The following is a 10,999-nucleotide window of genomic DNA, read 5'->3' on the forward strand; positions in this document are numbered from 1 at the left end:
ATACTGATTGACATTCTAACAAATATAGTGATAAAAATATTTTTTTAAATTTCTAGAAAATTGGATTCAGAAATAAATGATAAATTAATATATCTTGGCCAATTGGGATTTTTATGAAGAATCAAAATTTGTATTAACATTAGAAAAAATAAACTTTATTCACCATTAACAGACTAAAAAGAAAAAATATATATGTTCATTTTAATAGATGCAGTAAGAGAATTTGACAAAATTCAATATTCATTAGGAATAAAAACTTTCAGTAAACTAGGAACAGAAAGGAACTTCCTCAACCTGAAAAAAGGGGCATTTATGACCATTTTACACTTAACAGCCTACTTATGAGTTCCCTTAAGGTTGAGAACAAGATAAGACTGCTCTTACCACTTGTATTCATCATTGTATCAGAAGACTTAGTCAGTGCAATAAGGCAAGAAAAATAAATAAAAGGCATACAAACTTGAAAAGAAGAGTTAGACACTGTGGTTGTATTTGTACAAGATCATAAAGAATCTAAGTTAAAAAAAAAAAAAGAAAGTACAAAGAAGGGAAAGGAACTAATAAATGAGTTTACTAAGGTCATAAAATAAGATGTCAATATAAAAATTCAATCATATTTCCATATACTGGTAACAGAGGATTAGAAATCGAAAGGAAGAAAAATCTATAATAATGTCAAAACTATTTAAGGAATAAACTTAAAATATGAGCAAAGACCCAGACTTATAAATTACAAAGCATTGCTGAGACATTAAAAAATATCTAAACAAATGTAGAAATATATCATGTTTATGCATCTAAAGGCTTAATAATGTTAAGATGGGAATTCTCTCCAAATTGATCTATAGGTTCAATAAAATCTCCATAAAAATCCCATAGGCATTTTTGTTGTTGAAATTGACAAGCCAATTCTAAAATGTATATAGAAATGCAAAGGACCTAAGCCAACCCACAGAATTCGAAAAATAAGCACAAAGAATAGCTCTTACACTACCTTATTTCATAATTTTCTATAAGACAATGTGGTGTTGGCACACTTTAGACATATAGACCTATGTTACAGAATAGATCGTCCAATAATAAACCTACATATATCTGGCTAATTAATTTTGAAAAGAGTGGCAATGTAATTCAATGGGAAAACATAGTTTTCTTCAACAAATGTGTTGGAATAATTAGATATCCATGTGCTAGCCAGCCTCCTAGATGACCCCAGTAATCACTGCTTCTTAGTATTCATGTCATTTTGTAGTAGCTTCCCATTGAACCAAAGCTGGTTTACAGGACCCGTGAAATATAGCGGAAGTGAGGGAATGAGTGTGACCTCTAAGCAGGTGTGATCATCACAGTATGGAAATCAGATCATCTTGCTCCCTTGCTCGAAATAGTCAAATAGTGTTCTCTTTCACTCAGAATAAAACCCAAAGTCCTTCCCTTGACTTACCAACATCTTTGATGAAAAGCTCTCTGACTTCATCTTTTACTCCTCTCTCCCTTACTTTGTCCTGAAATCAGCATGGCTTGCTCCCCCACTTCACTGAAGTCAAGGGATGTAAGCTCCACGAAAGCAATGACTTTGTTCTATTCAATGACAAATCCCCAGTGCCTAGACAGACACCAGCCATGTGATAGGTGCCTCTTAAATAGAATGACTGAACAGATAAACCTCTGTACTCTTTCAGATTAGGAAAATAGTGGACCATGAGAAATGAAAATAAGGCAGAAATTTAAAAGAGAAGAAATGAAAAACAATGGAGGCCAAAAATAGGAGTTTATCATAAGAACATGCCAGCTCCAAAGAGTGTTCAAAAGCTCACAGTTTGGGTCAGCTAATGGGTGAGAAATGAAGAAATATCTCAGAAGTGAAGCCAAGTTGGAAAGTCTGGAGCCATCTAAGCAGCCTAGTTTGCAGGTATATAGCCCTGTTGAAAAAAACCTCAAAACAGAGAACAAACAAAATCAGCTAAGAGCAGCTTTGCTATTACATCCTGGAAGAATAAGGACCTGAAATGGACCAATTTCTGGAGTATTGTGAAAAGCAGGAGAGTAGTAGGAAAGAGAAAGTTAATTAGCTGAAAAGGGAATTGGGGGCAGATTATGGCCAGATCATGACAAATAATAACAAGAGGACCTTAAAATCCAGAGTTTCGGGAGCTGTTCTTAGCTCTGCTTTCTTCACCACCTTTCTTCTGAAGCTGCAATTATTTTTGTCCTGATTTCCCATGAATATGAAGGGAAAAGCCACCACAGAGATTTCTTAGCTGATAGAGACAGTCGTCTTCCAATATTCGTTTTCTCTTTCGTTGGAGAAGCGCCTGGGTTTGACGTCGGCACCTGGCCACCCAGCCACGGACTGCAGTGCTTCACTCTCGGGGATGCTAGGAATTGTCGGCTGGTAGGATTCCAGTGGAACTGAGCTGTGCTAATCCTCTGTCATCTTCTGGGCCATGCTTGCTATGGACTTGCTTCCTGCTGGCTGGATCACAGCAAAGCCCCCTGGCCGGCCTGGCTTATGGAGGAAAACATTCCGACTCACCTCGGTCTGTTTCATAAGAGAGAAATGAACTTCTTTCGTATGTCCCTTTGCTACAGCTACAGAATCCGTCTCCTAAACACTGCGATCACGCGATGGTGCAGAGTCTGGAGTGAGAAAAGCCCAAGTTCAGAGCCTTTATCTGCCACTCACCAGGCAGGTTCTCGCGTTTTCTTTCCTCAAAGCAGAACTGTGATAATAAAACCTGCCTCGCTGTGGGCTGTATGTTCATAACTTTAAAACATGTGTAGGGTCTGATCCTTAGTATTTACTGGGTAAAGTGACATCTTTGTTATTGACTTTTTTGACCACACGCAAATTCCTACCAGGAGCCATAGCACTTGACCGTGTCAGGAAAGAAAAGGATGGAGGAGAAGAGATGCACCGTGGTCCTTGGGCCCTCGCCCTCCATCCTCGGTACTCCCGAATAGCACTCGCCACCCAGCATTTCATGCCGAACACTGAAGACGGTCCTCACATGTCAGTGTGGGAAGTCTTCACGGCTTCAGGATTCTTCATCTTACTTAAGTAAAGGTATTTCCCAAACCTCCAATCCATTACTTCACAGAAGCCTTAGTGACAATACACCGTGTCCTGCTCTCAAATCGTGTGCTTTCCCTCAGCTCAAAAAGCTAAACACTGAAGACAAAGCAATACCTCCATGATCCTCCAAATAGCATTTCTGTAGTTTTAAAACCTTCAGTGAGGAAATGCTTGAAAATAACTTTTCAACCAAAACAAGACCAGTTTGGCCACATTCTCCAAAACTCCCTGAGGATGGTTCCCCTCCCAACCCCCTGGAACCTCTCCCCTCCGAAGAAATTGGTTCTTCGGATTTTCAACTTTGTCATCAACTGTGAAACCTCAAACACACAGCAAAAAAACATCTTTCCAAATATGATGTACTGTGATGTTTACCATTTTAAAGGAGTCACTTCTTAGTCTGCTACACAGTAAATAACCCATTTGTTTCACTCAAATCACTTCACGTAATAAAGGACTTGTGTAAATTCAGTAGGAGCTCTGTCATCCCGGGGTGACGAGTTGGCATAGGAGAATTTATCTCTACCATCCTCCAGTATGAAAAGCTGGTGCTGCGTTTTTTAGCACGGCAAAAGCAGTGAGAAAGTTGCAGTTCTGGCTTGTGAATTCATCAAGAGCTGACTTCATGAAATCTTAATGAACAGATTCAAGCAAGGGCTGAGGATAACTCATTCAGGCAAACAAAAATGCATGAATGCAACATTAAGCTCAAGAAAATGTAAACCTATAGAGCCTGAAAATTTAGTCATTGCAGGTATAATACATAGTATCCATTTATGTATGGATATTTATACATCCGCATATGTATATAAGTGTACATACATATGTATACCTATATACCCAAAAAGGGAAAGAGACAGAGAGACAGATATAGACAACGTATGTATATATTAAATAACCATAACTCAGGATACTGTGATCTAATATTGTACAATAAAACTTTCAATAATGATAAGTTAATAACCTGAGGTTAAAAGCTGCCCTTGCTCTTGCCTTGAAAATTGCCTTCAGCAAGGGGGAATTTGACCTCCCATTTTAGAGAGAACCCCTGAAAGCAGAATTTACTCCAATATATGGAGGTATAGATATGTAACAAATTGGAGGTGCCCAGTTTATGGTTTTTTTCTGTGGACAAGGATGCTTTTACCATGTGCATAAATCCAACTCCACCGCCTGGCAGCATCTCTGAGTTGGGCTCTGCAGACGCTAACGTCTTCAAGGTCCTCCAGGTGGTCCCCCTCAAACACTCATCTGAACACACAGCCAGGAGAGGCAGAAATCTGGGTGATGTTTCCATCGAAACTCGGGGGGTGAAACATTATAAAGGGACTATGCATCCCAAATGCCAATAACAGAGTGAAATTATGGTGGGCTATGAGGTTCAACAATTACTCATGGGACACTTTCTTATAGACCAGATGGTCACATCCTCATGACAGCGCTGTGGAGGGAAGGCTCACTCTCTTTAGAGGTGAAGTGTTTGCTCCTCCTTAGCCAGACAGGTGGTGCACCAGCACATACACACACACTGTTTATGACTAGATTTCCTGCTTTTCGCTAGTCCGTGCTGCACATGTAATGCTGGTCCATTCTGCTGTCCACGTCAGAGTCCCACCCTTGTCAAGGACATGTGGCTCCTTCCTTCAGCGTCACCTGCAAAGTGGCAAAGGCCTAGAGCTGAGAGTAAAATTCAAAGGCACCGTCCCCAAGGAATTCATCTGAAATGCAAGAGCGATTGGACTAGGGCAGGTTTTGTTCCTGTATCCACAAGAATCCGGCCAGCACAGGGCCTTTCTTAATGCTGCTCACATACCCAGTTGAAATCGGTCTAAGCAGCTGGCTGGCACGACCTTTTTTTTTTTTTTTTTTTAAATAAAAGAGCTTCCCACCCAGAGCATCTCAGACAATAGAAAATAGAGATATCAATTGAACGATTTGAGCTAATGGTAGTTTTATCTCCTTATAAACATTTTCTTATTAGTTCTTTAAGTGGTTAACATGAAACCCTTTGCAATACTTTCATTTGGGAAGACTTGGTAAAGTCATCCACTTGTCAGGTATATAACTGGAAGAATTGTAATACAAATATAAGTGATCATATTTTGGTCACATGTGGTTAATTTTCCTTAGATAAAACACCGAGGAACCCAATATGGAAATGTCAAAATTGCCTCAGAGTGAAACACTCAATTTGAATATTTATATACATGCTCCACGTTGAGGCAATCCAGCAAACTGTTTAATAAAGACAAAAGAATTGAGCTGTTTGTGCATTTTAATTTGCAAAACAAAGAACATCCCATAAATGTGATTTAGTTATATTATTACACACTTTAATTTATTATTCATGCATCTTATTTTCTATAACCCAAACAAGACATGTGTTGCAAAATATCAGCATTGCCACAATTCATACCATTTACAGTAAAACTTGGGTTAACTGGTTGGTACATAGTCGGGCTGCGGGGCCAACTGTAACAAGGGTGTGTGTATATACATGGAAGTGTGTGTGGAATAGAGAGGATAATTTTATCAATAAAAGTAAAAATAAATGAAATAGGTCATGATGGAGAAAGAAATTAACTTTCTGAACACAGTGCCACTACCTACTATTTTCATGTTTCACGTGCCTGTTTATCGTCTCCATCCTTAACGAGAATGTACATTCTATGGTAATCAAAGCCTTGACACTGTCTCTCTCTCTCTCTCTCTCTTTCTCTCTCTCCTCTTTCCCATTGCCTCAACCAACACCTACCTACCTCTTCGCAGGTGTTCAAACATCCAGAAGCACGAACAGCATCTCTTGCTCAGCGCACACCAGGCATTTGGGATATGTATGACCAGTGAGACATTACATCACAAGACTGCAGGCCCCCAGTGGTCCTTAGACTCATTTGTGAGTGTTTTAGTTAGTTAATTAATTCATCTTAATTGTGACAAAGTAAACATACGCTTTACCACTATAGCCATTTTTAAGTGTACGATTCAGTGGCGTTAAAGTATATGTACGTGGTTGTGCAAACACCACCTTCATTCATCGCCAGAACTTTTTTCATCTTGCTAAACTGGAACCGTACCTATTAAACTCTAACTTCCCATTACTCCCTCCTCCCAGCCTCTGGCAACCCCTAAGTTACTTTCTGCCTGTGTGAATTTGACTACACTAGGCACCTCCTATCAGTGAAACCATACAGTATTTGAGTTTTTGTAACTGGCTCATTTCACTTAGCATGATGTCCTCATACCACATGTCAGAATTTCCTCTTTTTCTGAGGCTGAATAATATTCTATTGTGAGAATATATTACAATTTGTTCATGCGTGAACACATGAGTCGCATTGGGTTTCGATGGCATGTTCTGCCTGGGGTTTGTTTATTTGTTTAATATATTAAATTCATTTTGAATGTCTTTAGACAGGACATGTCTTCTCCAATTCTTCTGCCCTCACCACCTTTCTTCTCCAGACGCCTCCCAGATTCCCCATTAACTCCGTGTGTCCACGTCTTTCAATGGAGAATGAATGATAATGATTATATTTCACTTGTTAACATTGGAATAAGAGTAATTCATATTGTAAATCAAGAATTATACTAGAGAAGAAGTTTCTACCTAACCGCTAGTTAATTTTGGTAAAAATTTAAGAAAACATTTATTTCTTGAGCTGTCCAGTCTTAATAGATAGAAATTTGATGGGCAGTCTCCTCTGACTGTTAAATCCCAAATTATTCTATATGATTCTGATATGGTCACTGGCGTATTTGCACACAGAGCAAACTCTGGCAGAAATTAGGTCGGTAGCCAGAATTTGTTCTCCTTATTCATTCATTCAATCATTCAATATATTTTTATCGAGTGCCTATAATTTGTAAGGCTTCGAATTAGCCTGGCAAAAACTAGCATCAACAAAACCAAGAGTTTTGGCCCTTGCGATGCTCTCTGTTTCTAGGGGAGCCAAGATTAAGTAAACAGTACCCCAAATAATGTAAAACTTAAACATGAAAGGTGCCAGGTAAAATCAAAACTGTGAAAGGCGTGTGAAGCTATAATAGCAAAGAGTAGTAGAATCTGAAACAGTCCTACATGTGGGTGGGTATGGGTAGGGGTTACAGGAGAGTGAGGATTCTTCTAAAATGAAGACAATGAGTATGCGCGTATGACAATTCATATGAAGTATCATGCAGGGGCAGTGATGATTGAGGTATTCTCATTTCTCTTCTTCTCCAGTCATTCATTCATCCAGTCAGTCAGTCATTTCTTTATTGAGCACCTACTATGTGCCTGACACAGTGTCGGGCGCTAGGGATAGAAGGATGAACCAGACCAGCATGGTCCTTACCTGGACAGAGCTTGCATCCTATTAGGGATACATACAAAAAAAAGAAACACAAGTAAAGTAACAAATGAAATCATGACAAATGCTTGTAGGTGTCATGAAGAAAACCGACCAAGGCTAAAATAGAGAACAACATGGTGGGGGAGGCACTTTAAACAGGATGGTCAGGTAAGGCTTCTTCGAGAAGGTAACATTTAGGTGCAGTTCAGAAACCCGAGAAAGAGCTGGTTGCACAACGAAACAGAGGGAACTGCATTGTGGCCATAAGGAACAGTATAAGTGAAGTCAGCAGTGAGTTTGGCAAATCTGTGTATTTGGAAGACCATGGCAACTGGAGAGCAGTTTAATTGTACTATGAGGTTTGAGATGTACAGGAGCCTGCTAAGCCTTGGCAATAAGTTTGTAGCTTTTTTCCTTTCTTTTTTTTAAATTTTGGACATAATCAGAGAAGTGACACCATCTGATGTCTATCTGAGGAAGATTGCACTTGTTGCTGTGTGGGACACGGATTAACAATGCCATTTGGGATCTGCCCGAGTGAGAATGGCTGTGTCCTGGACTCTGCATTTTCATTGTCTTATTTTCATTAGATGGCCCTCCACCTAGAATGAAAGCCGCGTAAGGGAAGGACTTCTGTCTGTTTTTGTTCACTGCTCAGGGCCTGACAGTGCCTAGAAGGCAAAAGCTGGTAGTCAACAAATATGTCTTGTTATGAAGTAAGATACTCATCCCCGAAAAATAGCTCTTAAAATACTATTTACTTTAACACATCAAGGTAATGACCAGGGTAAATTTACTGAAACAATCTCCATGGTGGGGATTCTTATCATTTTCACTTGGCCAAAGAATTCTCAGCGAATATGCCGGCAGTCTCATTCTACTTTCAAGCAAAGATTTAATATCTAGAAGCAGCTGTAAGATTGCAGATCACTAAAGCTTCATTGCCTTTACAAAACAGACTACAAGGCATTTACTCGTGAGTCCTGAAATATTATCATAAAACTAAACCTCACTTGTCAAAACAAACAAGCAAAGTAAATTCCACAAGGCATTATAGCCTCAATAGCAACTGCATTATTTTTACAAGCTAATTCATAAAACCAGATAATTCATAACAGCACATCCTTTCCTAAACGTGAATGTAGGAGATTCTCTAGCATTAATACATCAGTGCAGATGTGTAAATAACTATACTGATCCTTCAATAAAAGTGTTTTATTCTCATCACTATTGGATAAATATGCCATCTGAATAATTTAGTTCTTCTTTCCCCTCTTGAAATAATCTTTCTGAAGATAAAAATTTAGATTCAGAAAATTAAGAAAAACTGCATTTGATTACAGTCTGCCAAACTTCAAAAGAAGAATATGAATGATAACTCATAATCATAATAGCAGGAATAATAAAGCATTTGGTATGGAAGGCTCACTACTTCACATATTTCAGTCTATTAGTCACCCAAACAGTTCCAATTATTCACGTATTTTGGCATTGTGCAAATAAAACATCTGAATGACTGATTACATTTTTTTCCTCTTTCAAAGGTTTTTTTTCTCAAAGTTATTGTAACTTAGAAGTGGCACTTTTAAAGAGTGCACAGCATGCTTTGATTTGATTTATTGTCACAGTAAAAAAATTGTCAGTCTTTAATCTCTCTTCTATATGTGCGTCGGATAAGTAAATCCTATAGATACTAATAAAAAAATAACACTCAATATGCATTTGATCATTTCCATTCCAAATCCCTTTCATATTCCAACTTGAGTAAATATAGAAAAAGCCAAACTTGTTTGAGATCCAGATGGAGTCTTCTAGAGAATCATACTTTCCATATATACGGAAAGTAAACTCATTATTATAAAATGTAAAAGTATATATCTTGATTGTTATTAAGGGCCCACAGGATCATATTTTCAGTTTTTTTTGACCAGAGTCTTTATCTGCTATCACTGGAATTTATAAGAGCTTCTATAATTAGAGTTGCTACTTTATACTAATACTAGCTTTGTTTCTAGGATTTAATCACAACTACAAATCTGCATCTGACAGGTGTAATGGGCCTTATTTCTTGATCTTTGGGCAACATTTGCATCATTTGGAAAGTAAATTGGTATTTCCAATTGAGATGATCATCTGCTTATAAAGAGGTATTTCAAACTAGTATCTAGTAGAAAGCATTTGACTAGCCTAAAATAGAGTATAATGTGTACCGTGGTATGGGGTGGGAGGAGCACTTGGAAAGATGACAGATTATTGAATTGAATTGTGAAAAGAAGAAACAGGATTTAAAGTAAGTGAAATTGGAAAGAAATGAACCATATCTGCAAGCACTCTCAAAATAAGTAAGACTCTATAACATAATGTGAATTTGTTCTTGAAAATACCTTGAAAGCTTTTGAAATTCTCTGATGGAAATTGCTATATGAGTACAAAGCATTAACATTATTAGTAATTATTATTATAAAACATTAGTAGATAATAGCAACACAGGAATTTTCAGTAAGTTTCACAAGTGTAAATATAGTGTATCCTGCTAACATTTTGACAAAATATATATATAAATGAACATATAGACTGATTGTTCTTTTTACTCTTTTCATACCTGAAAAATAAACACTACAACTGGATGAGTAAAACTCTCAAATGTGTCAAGTGGCATCAATTGCCTAGAAATTGGTTTCTTAAAAGAGCGAATGGGTTTTTTCCTAATGAGATTTCATTTAACCATCGTGTTGATTCAACAATCTCGTTTTTAGCTCTGAGTACCTTCCAGGCACTGTGCTAGGAACAGAGCACCCCAGGAGGCCCCCACCTTCTAGGAGCTAAGAGCGAATGTGGAATATTTACTAGTTTTATTGTTATCTGTTGTAGAAGGAATAGCATCATTATTAATATTCAATTGAGTCTTAACTCAGTAAGGGTAAAAAACATGAAATGTCTAATTTCTGTGATTGCAACCAAAGAAACTCCTGAGGTCCTTTGGATGGCTGGGGCAGGTGTTGGGATGGTTTTCCATTTCCTTTCCATGTAAAATGCATCTATTTATTATTAGATCTTGATGGAACGAGCTATTTCAAAGGGCCTCTTATTTTTAACAGTCCCTTATCTGGACGGAAATCTGGCCTCAGTGCGGTTTTTAGGCGTGCACCAGGCCCTAGGAGAAGTAAATCCAGTAAATTAAATTAAATCAATTAAAATTCAGCACTAAAGGGCCCAAGTAGAGCGGAACTCACGCCCGCGGTCCTAGCCCAACTCCAAAAAACTTTAGGGAGGCCGAGGTCCGAGTCGACTGACAGGATAACGTATCCACAGTGACGACGGGTGTGTCGCCCTTGTCAACCACACCTATCGTTCAGATCAGAAAATCTCCCTCTAATCTGCTAGTTACCGCGGGCCTCTCTCAAATTTTCACTCCCGCGGAGGACCGAAGGCGTGAAGGATAACTGCAGGAAGGATGATGCATCATCCTTCCGCCGGGGGAGTCATTTCTCCCATGAACAGAGGAAAAACTCTGGTTTCAGAGCTCTCGCTACAAACACAATATGGACCAGCTGGCTGACTCAAATGCTGCCGTGAGAGAGAAAAAAAA

General features: G+C 38.4%; 1 long non-coding RNA gene across 1 annotated transcript in view; it reads right to left on the reverse strand.

Moving 5' to 3' along the window:
* The window catches only part of LOC111741443, a 10,532-nt gene extending 8,304 nt beyond the window's left edge, over window positions 1-2,228 (reverse strand). The window contains exon 1 of the long non-coding RNA XR_002781004.1: window positions 2,132-2,228. This is a non-coding gene — a long non-coding RNA (uncharacterized LOC111741443). The remainder of the gene's footprint in view (window positions 1-2,131) is intronic.
* Window positions 2,229-10,999: the final 8,771 nt, after the last annotated feature.

The sequence above is a fragment of the Pteropus vampyrus genome, unplaced genomic scaffold, assembly GCF_000151845.1.
Source record: "Pteropus vampyrus isolate Shadow unplaced genomic scaffold, Pvam_2.0 Scaffold78, whole genome shotgun sequence".
Taxonomy (NCBI): Eukaryota; Metazoa; Chordata; class Mammalia; order Chiroptera; family Pteropodidae; genus Pteropus; species Pteropus vampyrus.